The following is a 12962-nucleotide window of genomic DNA, read 5'->3' on the forward strand; positions in this document are numbered from 1 at the left end:
AAGCAGAGTGAACTGCTGCACAGTGCTCCCCATGTTACGCAATAAAACATTATTCACCCAGAGACTTAGGCTCTTCACATAACTGAGGATGTATCCTTTAGTCTAAACTGTACACTTCTTACTGCAATCTACTCATGACAGAGCAAATCTTAACAATAACAGTCTGTTTCCTAACAATTACAGGCTGTTCACTCCAATATTTGATTGTCCAGAAGAAAATCACAAATCCTCTCACCTCAGCGCCACGTTTTGGAGTAATTACTAAATTATATTGCACCTTTCCCAACCACAGGACTTCTTGCAGTGCTTCTACAGAAACACAGATAATAAGAGGAGGCCATTCAGCCCTTTCAGTCTGTTCTATCATGCAATGCGATCACAGCTCCTCTAAATCATTAATATCTTAGGGAAGGGGATGGCACTCTTGCTGGACTGTTAATCCAGGGATGCAGATAATGTTCTGGGGACATGGGTTTGAATTCCACCAAGGCAGATGATGGAGTTGGATTTCAATAAAAATATCTAGAATTAAGAATCTAACGATAACTATGAATTCATTGCTGATTCTCAGAAAAGCCCACCTGGTTCACTAATGTCCTTTAGGGAAGGAAACTGCCATCGTTACCTGGTCCAGCCTACTTGTGACTCCAGGCCCACAGCAATGTGGTTGACTCTGAACTGCGCTGTGGGCAATTAGGGATGAGAAACGAATGCTGCCTCATCAGCAATGCCCTCATTCTGTGAATGAATTTTTTAAAAAATCTATTGAGAATAGCTGGGGTCCAAGCACTGATCCCTGCAGCACCCCACTTATCACTGGCTGCCACTTAGAAAACAAACCCATTTATGTCTATTCTTTCTTTTTCCCCATCTGCCAACCAGTACTCTATATCCAAATCAGGACATTAATCCAATTCCATACACTTTAATGCTAATCTCTAATGGGACTTTACTGAAAGCCTTCTGAACATTCATGTAAACCACATCAACTGGTTCCCCCAACAACTCCACTGGTTTACATCCTCAGACAATTCCAGTAGATTTTTCAAGCAAGATTTCCCTTTTGTAAGTCCATGCTGACTCTGCCCAATACTGTCATTGTTTGCCAAGTACCTTAGTATTAAATCTTTTATAATGGATTTCAGCATTTTCCCTACTACTGAATGTCAAGCCAACTGGTCTATAATTTCTTGTTGTCTCTCTACCTCCCTTTTTTTTAAAGAAAGGAAAATAGTGAGGTTACATTAGTTAGCTTCCAAACCTTTGGAACTGTTAAACTCTATAGAATCTACATAGCCTCCAATGCATTCACTATTTCTTGGACCACTGCTTCACATACTCTGGGATTTATCGGCCTTTAATCCCATTACTTTTCCAAATACAATTTCCTTACTAATACAGATTTCCTTCCATTCCTCTGTGTTCCCAAACATTTTTGAGACTTTTCTTGTGTCCTCCACTGTGCAGGCAGTACTAAAAGTATGAATGCCAGCTAATTGTTCTCCTTTATAAGTCAACCTGTTTCTGATTGAGGGACCTACACTTGTCTTCACAAATCTTTTTGTCTTTACATACGTACAGAAGCTTCTACAATTCGTCTGTGTGCTCCCTACAAGTTTAGTCTTGCACCCAAAATCATTTCTCCACTCTTAATTAATCCCTTTGTTGAAATCTAAGCTGCCCCAATCGTCAGGTCAGTTGTGGCCAATTTGTAGGCCCCTTCCTTGAATCTGATAGTGTTCCTAATTACTCATGTTAGCCCTGGTCAGGCCACCTTTCCTGTTATATTTTTGTGCCAGGCAGGAATGAACAATTGTTGCACTTAATCTTTGCGTTAGTTGGGTTCTACTTTGTGAAGGTAGAACCAGATTATGTATTTATGTTTCCAGCCTATGAAGAGCTTTTGATCTTGAAAGTACTAGGAGAACTTCCTATTCTTCTTCCATGGATTCTTCTATGGTGTCTGGGTTAACAGCTCATCTAGAAGATAGCACTTCTGACTGTGCAGCACTGCCCAAGTGCTGCACTCAATGCCCCTTTTCTAATCTGCTAGTTAGATCTTCAAAAACTGCAACAGACTTGTTAAACAACATTTCTATTTTGTCAATTCATGTTGACTCTGGTAAATCCTAGCACAATTTTGTAAGCGTGCAGCTATCACTACAGCTTCATTACAGATTACCCGTCTGGATTTAAGAGGTTGCTCGGTCTGGAAAGGAACTGGCGGTAAGAAGGGGAAGATCCAGCTGTTGGTACAAATGACACAGGGCAAAAGAAGTAAAGAGATTCTGAATAGCGATCATGAGGAACTTCATTCTAAATTACAAAGCAGAACCTCAAAGGCGGTAATATCGCTAGGTTTTTACCTGAACTACATTACACTTCATATAATCATCACTTGAAAACATCAAAAATGCAGGGCCTCTCATCAGGGCCACCAAGGAAAGCACTGCTGTTTGCAGGTTTAACGTTCTCATTGCTTGCATCACTGTGGACTGCCCGTTGCTTTCTGATTCAATTCGTGTAGCTGCAATCGCTTGAGCTTAGTGGGCAGCACTTGCAACTCTTGAGGAGAAGGTTGTAGGTTTCCTGCTCTGGAAATTTGAGGATTTAATTTTGATGGACATTCCAGGGGAGTTGTGAGGGAATATTACACTGTTAAACATAATATCTTAAATCGACAAAATATTAAATCTAGGCTCTATGTGCCTGCTCAAGGGCAAGGAAACTATCCCAAATGAAGACTAGGCAGCAGCTATTCCTGAGTCATCAATACTAACATAAATTAGCTTGTCATTATTTCAACACAGTGCATAAATTACAACACTTCAGACGCATTTCAGTGTCTTGGTACATTCTGAGGTCATCAGTCCTTTCTATTCCTTAAAATAGCCGAAGAACCATCAATTTCTAGTCTTTTCATTGCCATTTCCGCAAGAAATTGGAGACTTGTCAGCATCTTGGATATTGCTTGGAAAAGCAGTTAAGGAAGTCCAAAATAGAACCAGTTCTTTTTCCCTAGAGTTTCCACTTGGAGTCAGTTAAACAATTAAACAGATTCCGTATAAATATCACACATTGGTCGTGACCAAACTTGCTGCAACCGGTCAAGCCATTATATTTGCTGTATATCTAGGATTCTTCTGGTGCCATGATAGTGTTCCTCCCTCTGAGACCAAAGACCCAGATTCCCATGTGCTTCAGAGGTGTGCAATCATCTCTCCAAACAGGGCGATGAGAAAACCTCTCCCTGCTGAAAACTTTAGTTGAATAAGATTCGTCTACTGAGTGCATTTAATGGATGGAGCTGGGGTCAATTCTGTCATCCTGAGTTCCAAAACTTTTAATTATGATCACGGTCATGTTAATATTGAAGCCTCATCACTGACCCAAAGCACTTATTGGGGCAAAATACAGAAAAACAGCAGACTGTTCAATTCAAAGTCTGAACAGTAACAAAACTTGAGATAACATGGTGTGAAGCTGGATGAACACAGCAGGCCAAGCAGCATCAGAGGCACAGGAAAGTTGATGTTTCAGGCTGGTTTTGGGATATGGTCGGGGGGGGGGGGGGGGGGGCGGGATTTTTGTGGGCTTCATAAGCTTCAAAATCTCCCCTCCCCCCTAGTGCATCCCAAAACCAGCCCAGCTCGTCCCCACCTCCCTAACTTGCTCTTCCTCTCACCTATCCCTTCCTTCCACCTCAAGCCCCACCCCCATCTCCTACCCACTAACCTTATCCCGCCTCCTTGACCTGTCCGTCCTCCCTGGACTGACCCATCCCCTAACTCCCTATCTATATTCATCTTCACTGGCTCCATCCCTGCCTCTTTGACCTGTCTGTCTCCTCTCACCCCATCTTCACCTTTATTCATCTTCTATCCGCCTCCCCCTCTCCCCCTATTTATTTCAGAATCCCCTTCCCCTCCCCCATTTCTGAAGAAGGGTCTCGACCCGAAATGTCAACTTTCCTGCTCCTCTGATGCTGCTTGGCCTGCTGTGCTCATCCAGCTCTACACAGTGTTATCTCAGATTCTCCAGCATTGGCAGTTCCTACTATCTCAGTAAAAAAAACTTTTGTTCAGCCAACCTATTCTCCCAAGCACATTTCTCTTTGTTTTTTGTTAAGACCGTGTTGTAAATGGAGAGAGCACAAAACTAATCCCTCGTGCCCCCACCTTGTTCTCAAACTTCTCTTCTCCTTGATGTGCCTGTCCCAGCTGTTCGTAAAATCTGATATAAAACCTACATAATCAGACAAAAATCCCCTTTCCCCTCACTGTTCCAACAAAGTAAGGCCCAGTTATTCAAATGTGTCTTTATAAAGGAGTTTCCTCCTGCCAGCATCCATGCGGTGCCATCAAGATCCTCCTTACTGCATGGAGTCTAGGACTATAAACAATAATCCAGCTTCGAACTTCAGGCTTTCTCACAATTCACAATCAAGTCTTATCCCTTTCGCTGTAAATGTCAATACTCTGTTAGTTTGTTGCTTTTTCCAGCTTAACCATTAATTTGTGAGCACCTGCTCAGGCATTTTCTCAGTCTTCCCATGTTCAAACATAGGTTCCATATAACAATGCTCAGTTTATCCTGACTGGACATCTTTGATCGGTCAGTGGAAAGAATTGTATCTGTTGCTGGGTTCATTTGGTGGGCAGTGATTGGCAGACATGGAAGCACGTGATGCATGTACAGCGTGCAGCATTATAACCTGTGTGGGGCTGTCAATGGTTGGTGCAGTGGGTATTCACAAACGTTGAATACACCAGATGTAAACCTGCCTCTTAACTCCGGCAAAAACAATTCCCGATTAGACTGTCATGTTCTATGATTCTAAACAAGTCGCAAGGTCAGCATCTAGACAGAATGTGTTTATATTCCTAGCTCTATTTTTACATATAGATAAATATATGTATCTTTCCAAACAGAGAAAAAAATTTGATTCTGCTTAAGTCTTTGGTGAAAGAACAATTAGAAATCCTATACTTAAAGAAATACTGTTGCAATAAAGATACAAAATTGACCACAAATATTCTGCTGGTTTCAGCTAGCATACAATTATTACATATTTTTCATTAACTATAATCTAGCACTGTACATTTACACAATCTGGAATTCCTCAGGATGACTTCTTGCACTGTTGGTTTATTTACTTCAATAGCTACTGCTGGCATTTGACATCACTTTCAGTTGTCAGACTTTTCACTTCCTTCACTATCCAATAAGGCACAGAATCCTACTCCATTTATTGATAACTCCATCCTGCCCTCCACCACATTTCAACTTTGGTGAGGTACCGCACTGTAGACGTTAAATGTTCCACACGGCACCTTAGCAATTAAAAAGATGACTGTAATAATGAGAACCCAAATTATACCGCACTGGATAACGAGTGTTTAGGGTATATGTAATTAATCTTTCACACAAGACTGCACAAAGCTCAGAGTCAATGGAAGTCTCTCTTTTTGTCATGAGACAGCAGCCACAGTGGCAACAAGCAAAGGGACAAAATTAAGGTGAGGGGTAAAATATATCTGAATAAGCAAGAAATATTGTGTTGAGAAGATAATGGGAGTATAAATATGAAGTGCTTCACAGACTCATTAGTAAATCCCAGTCATTGTTTATTCTCAATGTAAATTGTAATTATAAACTGTGGCAACATTCACTAAAAATGAAATGCCTTTGCAACCCATGCTGAATGCATTCCAAAAGCTCAGAGGTGGCACATCACTACAACACTGAAAAGTGATTTAGGAATTATTTATTTAATGCTGACAAGAACAGGAGCCAGCCATTCAATGAGACTGTGCCTGTTCTGTACTAACTCCAACCATCTATCTTGGTTCCATAGACCGTCATATCCTTAACAAAAATTTATTAAATCTCAGTTTTAAAATGTTCAATGGAGTACAAGAGTCAATAACATTTCAGATACAGAACTCTAGCTTACCACTATATCTAAGGTTTCGGAGCAGATCTGTAGCTCGGGTTGTGGGTGTTGAGGTTGGTTGGCTCGCCGAGCTGGTTTGTTGTTCCGCAGACGTTTCGTTACCGTGCTGGGTAACATCCTCAGTGCAGCCTCCGATGAAGCATTGGTGTGTTTTCCCACCTGGCTTTTAAACCCTGGAGTGTGTTGTGATGGATTGAGACATGACCAATTCTCACTCATCGCAATCCACACGGACAAGGAGAATAATGACTTTGATGAGGACAACACCAAGATCCTGGGACAGGCTAGGCAGAGACAAGCATGAGAATTCCTGGAAGCATGGCACTCCACGAAGCAGGCTATTAATAAACACATTGAACTCGACCCCATATACATTTCACTACAGAGGAAACCCAGAAGTGAGGCAATCCATCACAACAGACCCCGGAGATTAAAAACCAGGCGGGAAAACACACCCACGCTCCATCAGAGGCAGCACTGAAGATGTTACCCAGCACGGTAACGAAACATCTGCAGAACAGCAAACCAGCTCGGCGAGCCAACCAACATCAATTACCATTATATACTGTGTGATGCACTGAATAACCCAAGTTGAATTTCAGTTAGGGGGCGTTATTCTCAGACAAAACTGTTCCATTCCATCTACCTTTATCAAATCCTTCAGTTATCTTCGGACACCTCGATTAGATTAAATTTAATTTGCTGCACCTGAGAGAAGACAAGCCTAAAGTATCCACTCTCATAATTCAACCCTTTTCATCTTCCTATAATCCAGTTCGATCTGCACTGCATCCCGCCAGGGCCAATGCATTAAATAACTGATTACGTGGTAGTATAGAACTTAAATGTTGCTAAAATGAAACACAGTTTTTAAATCTTGAGCTCATCAGGACTGGGATGCAAGAAATATGATTTGAAAAAAAAGCACCAATTTATGCAGCATGAGAAAAGGACAATGACTGGTTAGGCTATCATTGGTAAGCAGCTGCAGCAGGAACAGTTAATTGTCAATCTTAGTTCTCAGACCAGGCAGGGAGATTCTGATCGATTGGTGTTGCCAAAGGAATGCAGTAGAGATTGGTCCTCTCCATGATCTCTTTATTCTCCAGTGGTAAAAGCAACATTCAAATTTCTTTTGTTTACACAAAATAGGGTCATCTTTGTTAATGAATGCAGCTTCCAGCATGCGAAACAGGTGAAACCAACAGCTTGAATGATAATCTCATTGTTTCTGGTATCATTCTTAGCAGTCTGGTTTATTTAATAAATGCTGCCCAATAACAGAATCACGAACGTCAGACATGTGTTCTGAGACATTTCAGCACATTGCCTGCTGCAATGGTCAGGGGAACATGTTGATTCATATGACCTACACATCTTGCATTACAATGGTAATGAAACTCAGATCACATTACTTACCTGTGTGGTAATATCCCTTTGGATTCAGGGCAGCATCCAGCTAGTGGAGAAAATCACTCCTGTTTACTGCAAAGTAGCAGCATAAGATAACTAGCTTCATTTATTATTTGAATGTTCAAGGCACCTTCGCCTTCTAGGGTCACATGAAGCAGACTGGGTACCAATCATGCAAAAAGTGGTGGCCATAAGTCCTTTCATAATTTTGTGCAGTACACAGCAAATGATGATTTGATCAGGGTATCCAATATCACACAAGATAGTTTTGGTACACCCTATTTCAGTATTAAGCTCACACAGTGAGCAGATGACTATGGCCCTATTCACAAAGTTACTAATGAGATTGATCTTGTAATGAGTAGCAACCCCAATGCACTTTTGACCAGTGAATGTAGGCTTTTGTGGCATAGTACTAGAAAACCCAGTGGCAGATGTCTCAACTAATACATTGAGGAAAGGCAGCACACCTGATCACCCCTGCTCAATGGTAGATTTGAGTGCAGGATGCAGTTTATTAATAATAAAAACAGGAAGTATCAGAGAAACTCAGCAGTTCTGACAAAGTATGCTGGGGGAGAACAGCGTTAACATTTTGAGTCCAATTTATTGAGCTTATTCAGCCGTGTACAACAATTCCTTGATCAACCACAGATTTGAATATTGCAAACAAGTCATCTATGTATTGGAAGTTTGCAAGGATAGAAGGTTAGTGGATATTCCAAAGATGTGCTTCTTGTGGTAACTAATGAGGTGGTTAGCAAGACCTGGTTCTACAGGGGATCCCTTAGCAACAGCATCCAATTTGGTGTACATGGTGTTATTGAAACTGAATCAACTGTGAGTTCATGAGTTCAATGAACATAGTCAGAAGTCACATGACACCAGGTTATAGTCCAAGAGGTTTATTTGAAATCACAATCTTTTGGAGCACTGACATTTCACCTGATGAAGAAGTGTTGCTCTGAAAGCTTGTGATTTCAAATAAACCTGGTGTCATGTGACATCTGACTTTGTTCACCCAGTCCAACACCATCACCTCCATATTGATTACCACAGATAAGCTGGCAACATCGAAACAGTACATGAACAGACAAATGTTCAAAATAGGTAGCTCTTGTATTGTCTTTGCACCAGTGAGGCTAAGGGGAACTCATCTAAAACTAGTTGCAGCAACCCTTACTCAACCACTTGGACCACTTCATGTTGTGCAAGAGTCAAGTCATAGATAAGATAGGAGCATAGAGGGACATTGTTTTTGTTACTTGGGTGATCCATATTGTGCGGAGGCAGTGAGCCATAAGATGAGAGTGAGGCAGGTTACCACCCTGTGCCACTCTAACAAATGCCTCTAACTTGATGTGGCTGTGCACACATAGTAGGCGCGATAGATACAAAAGGGGTGGCTCAGTGGTTAGCACTGCTGCCTCACAGCGCCAGGGACCTGGGTTCGATTCCACCCTTGGGCCACTGTCTATGTAGAGTTTGCACATTCTCCCCATGTCTGCGTGGGTTTCCTCCAGGTGCTTCAGTTTCCTCCCATAGTCCAAATATGTGCAGGCTAGGTGGGCTGGCCATGCTAAATTTCCCCATTGTGTTCAGGGACGTGTAGATTAGGTGGGTTATAGGAGAATGGATCTGGGTGGGATGCTTCAAGGGTTGGTGTGGACTTGTTGGGCTGAAGGACCCGTTTCCACACTGTAGGGAATGTATGATTCTAAGATCTCCGAATCTTGGAACCTTCATGGAGCAGCGTATACCTTTTGTTGGTGGACTTATTTGTTGAATTTGATTAACCGTTCCATGCTATATCTGTGATTCTGAGTTATAAGGAAAGGCTGGGCAGGCTGGGACTTTTCTCTCCCTGGACTGCCAGAGGCCGAGGGGTGATCTTATAGAGGTTTATCAAATCATGAGGGCATGGATAAGGTGAATAAACAAGTTCTTTTCCCCATGGTGGGGAAGTCCAAATCTAGAGGGCAGAGGTTTCAGGCAGGAGGGGCAAGATTTAAAAGGGACCTGAGGGACAACATCTTTCACACGGAGGCTGGTGCGTGAAAGAAAAACTGGCAGAGATGAGTACAGTTATAACATTTAAAAGACATTTGGACAGGTTAATGAATAGGAGAGGTTTAGAGGGATATGAGCCAAATGCAGGCAAATGGGGTTAGTTCAGTTTAGAAAACCTGGTCAGCAGGAACGAGTTGGGCTGAAGGGTCTGTTTCTGTGCTGAATGACTCTACGATTCTATTACTCCATAATTCAATCATTCAAATTGACATTAGTAGCACACTTCAAGCAAAAACAGGGAAAATGGTGCCAATGGTTCATGTACCTAATCCACATCAAAAAGATACAGCTTAAATAACTGAAAACCTACACAGGAAACAAACTGGACGATGTTAACACTGTAAAACATCTGACCTTTCTCTTCACCTCATGACAGGTTTGAGAAGAGGACTGACCCAAGGCTAAAATCAGTGACCCGAGAGGCATAGAATGTTATTTTAAAAGCAGCTTATAGCCTGTGTGTGCATTCTGCTCAATCCTCGAACCTGACATTATGCTAGCACTGTGCAAACATGCTTTTGGATTTAAACGTATTGGGGGATTGAAAAACAGGTGATAGGGAGGCCCCCATATAATGATGGGCATCTCTACTAGCCCAACTGATTTGTCAACTGGAAGGCAGCCTTCCAGCAGTTCGAGTGTTACAGCACAGGGAACACTACTGTGAGCAAGATACTGTCTTATGTTGACAATGCTTCACTTAACAATGCACACAGCAGTCAAACCAGACAGGGAGGAGAATGGTATCAGAAATAACGGTAACTGCAGATGCTGGAGAATTCCAAGATAATAAAATGTGAGGCTGGATGAACACAGCAGGCCAAGCAGCATCTCAGGAGCACAAAAGCTGACGTTTCAGGTCTAGACCCTTCATCAGAGAGGGGCATGGGGAGAGGGTTCAGCGAACCGAAGATGGAGGGAAAAGAAGATAGGTGGAGAGGAGAGTATAGGAAATGGAGGTGCAGCTTGAGGTGGGAGGAAGGGTTAGGTGAGAGGAAGAACAGGTTAGGGAGGCGGGGACAGGCTAGGCTGGTTTTGGGAGGACATAGCCATCTTGGGCCTCCTGCAGTGCCACAATGATGCCACCAGAAGGTTGCAGGAACAGCAACTCATATTCCGCTTGGGAACCCTGCAGCCCAATGGTATCAATGTGGACTTCACAAGCTTCAAAATCTCCCCTCCCCCCACTGCATCCCAGAACCAGCCCAGCCTGTCCCCGCTTCCCTAACCTGTTCTTCCTCTCACCTCAAGCCGCACCTCTATTTCCTACCTACTAACCTCATCCTGCCTCCTTGGCCTGTCCGTCTTCCCTGGACTGACCTATCCCCTCCCTACCTCCTCACCATCAATCTTCTTTTCTCTCCATCTTCAGTCCACCTCCCCCTCTCTCCCTATTTATTCCAGAACTCTCTACCCATCCCCCTCTCTGATGAAGGGTCTAGGTCCGAAACGTCAGCTTTTGTGCTCCTGACATGCTGTGTACATCCAGCTTCACACTTTGTTATTTAGGGAGGAGAATGGGTTCATATTTACATTGGCTATTCTGCCAGTCCCTTTCTAATCACACCTGTCATTAGTAACCACAGATTTGTCTCCAAATACACAGGGCCAGATTGGGGACAGTGACTGGGGAATGAGTGTGAAAATGAGACAGGGTGAGTCTCAAGAGCAGTGAGAATTTGGAATTCACTACATGCTACCACCTGGAGTGGCTGAGTTAAATGATACGGATGTATCGAAGGGGAAGCTTGAACAAGTGAGAACAGTATAGAAGAATATTTTGAAGGGTTGGATGATGTAAATAAGAGAGTAGGACTCATGGTCATTGCTGTAAATGATTTGAGAATGTATTTTGTGACTGCAGCATCACACTGAAAGGGTTGATATAGAGCTTGGGTAAAGCAGTTCATGTTCTTGTGGCCTCAAACAAAATGGTTAGCACTGCTGCCTCACAGCAACAGGGACCCAGGTTTGATTTCATCCTCCAGTGACTGTCTGTGTGGAGTTGGCACATCGTCCCAGTGTCTGTGTGGGTTTTCTCCGGGTGCTCTGGTTTCCTCCCACAGTCCAAAGATGTGCAGGTTAGGTTGATTGGCCATGCTAAATTGCCCAGAGTGTTCAGAGATTTGCAGGCTAGGTAGTTCAGTCACGGAAAACGAAGGGTTACAGGAATAGGGTAGGGGGTTGGGTACTCAGAGTCAGTCAATCAGACTCGATGGGCCAAATAGACTGCTTCCAAGCTGGAGGGATTCTACGGATACTCTACAATGGAAACATAACTGGAAGGTGCATCTGGTGCTGAGGGGATAAAGTATTTTGAATGGGTCAGGAGAACTTGAACTGTCAGCTTTATTTAGAGGCAGATTTGCATCAGAAATCCCTACTGGTCAGGTCTTAGACATGTTAGATGAAGATCCAAAACTGATTTACCAGGATGGTGCCAGGAATGGACAGTTTGAGAGATAAAAATAGACTGGGACTATTTTCAATGAAGCATAGAAGGTTGAGGAACTTATTGAGACTTATAAGATCATGAGGGGCATAGATAAGGTAATTGACAAGGGTCTTTTCCCTAGGGTGGGAGGAGTTCAAAACTAGGGGGCACTTTTAAGGCAAGAGAAAGATTTGAAAATGACATAAGGGCAACACAGAGTGGTTCAAGTACGAAATGAATCTCCAGAGGACATGATGGATGCAGATACTTTGCAATGTTTAAAAGACATTTGGAAAGGTTTGGGGTGCGGGGGGAGGAGGAATACGGGCCAAGTGCAGGCAGGTGGGACCAGTTTACTTTGGGAACATAGTTGGCATGGGCTGGCTGGACAGAAGTGCCTGGTTCCATGTTGTACAACTCGATGATACAGTGATGATAAGTTTTCAGACCTCCTTCTCCCTCCTCTGCAGTCCTCAGCTCCTCTCCATTCTGGAGTTCCAATTCTCCTCTACAACCATCTCACTTTGCAATATCTTTTCTCACATCATTGGCAGCCATTATCTCCAATTCAAGTCAGAGTACTAAAATGCTGCAGTGTGGACCAAAACCTAAGAGCTCCGGAAAGTCTGCGCTGAACCCAATTACAAGAAGAGAAAGTCGGAACGCTCCAACAGACCCTCAGCATCTCTGGGACAGTTGTGTGCATCTGTCTAAGAAACTCCCATGAGCACAATCAGTTGCCATCCAGAGGCATTATGGACAGATGTGTCTCTATGTCTATATTGAGAACACAAACTTACCTGTGAGGTACACTATTGTTCAAAATCCAGCTAGCAAAACGACCTAGACTTGAAGTCTGAAGATATAATGTACATTGGTGAGATACTGCAAAGTAGTGAATCACTGCGAAACCATACCCAGCAGGACTCAATCCTTCAAAAGAGAGTAGGGTAGGGCAGTGCTGAAGGGGTGAGGGGGACAGGATAAAGAAGGGAAGACAGCCAATGCAAATCACATTTGATTTACTCCAGATGCTCCTCATTTTATCAACTGTTTGGACCATGACGACACTCCCTACCTCCCCAAAAC

General features: G+C 43.0%; 1 protein-coding gene and 1 long non-coding RNA gene across 5 annotated transcripts in view; one reads left to right on the forward strand and one right to left on the reverse strand.

Annotated features, from left to right (window-relative positions):
* vac14 (vac14 homolog (S. cerevisiae)) overlaps positions 1–12962 on the reverse strand; it is a 320684-nt gene that overhangs the window by 15368 nt on the left and 292354 nt on the right. The gene's annotated exons all lie outside the window — the stretch shown is intronic.
* Positions 1–12962, forward strand: part of LOC125459857 (uncharacterized) — a 110607-nt gene that overhangs the window by 507 nt on the left and 97138 nt on the right. The gene's annotated exons all lie outside the window — the stretch shown is intronic.

This window comes from Stegostoma tigrinum, chromosome 16 (assembly GCF_030684315.1).
Source record: "Stegostoma tigrinum isolate sSteTig4 chromosome 16, sSteTig4.hap1, whole genome shotgun sequence".
NCBI classification, from domain to species: Eukaryota; Metazoa; Chordata; class Chondrichthyes; order Orectolobiformes; family Stegostomatidae; genus Stegostoma; species Stegostoma tigrinum.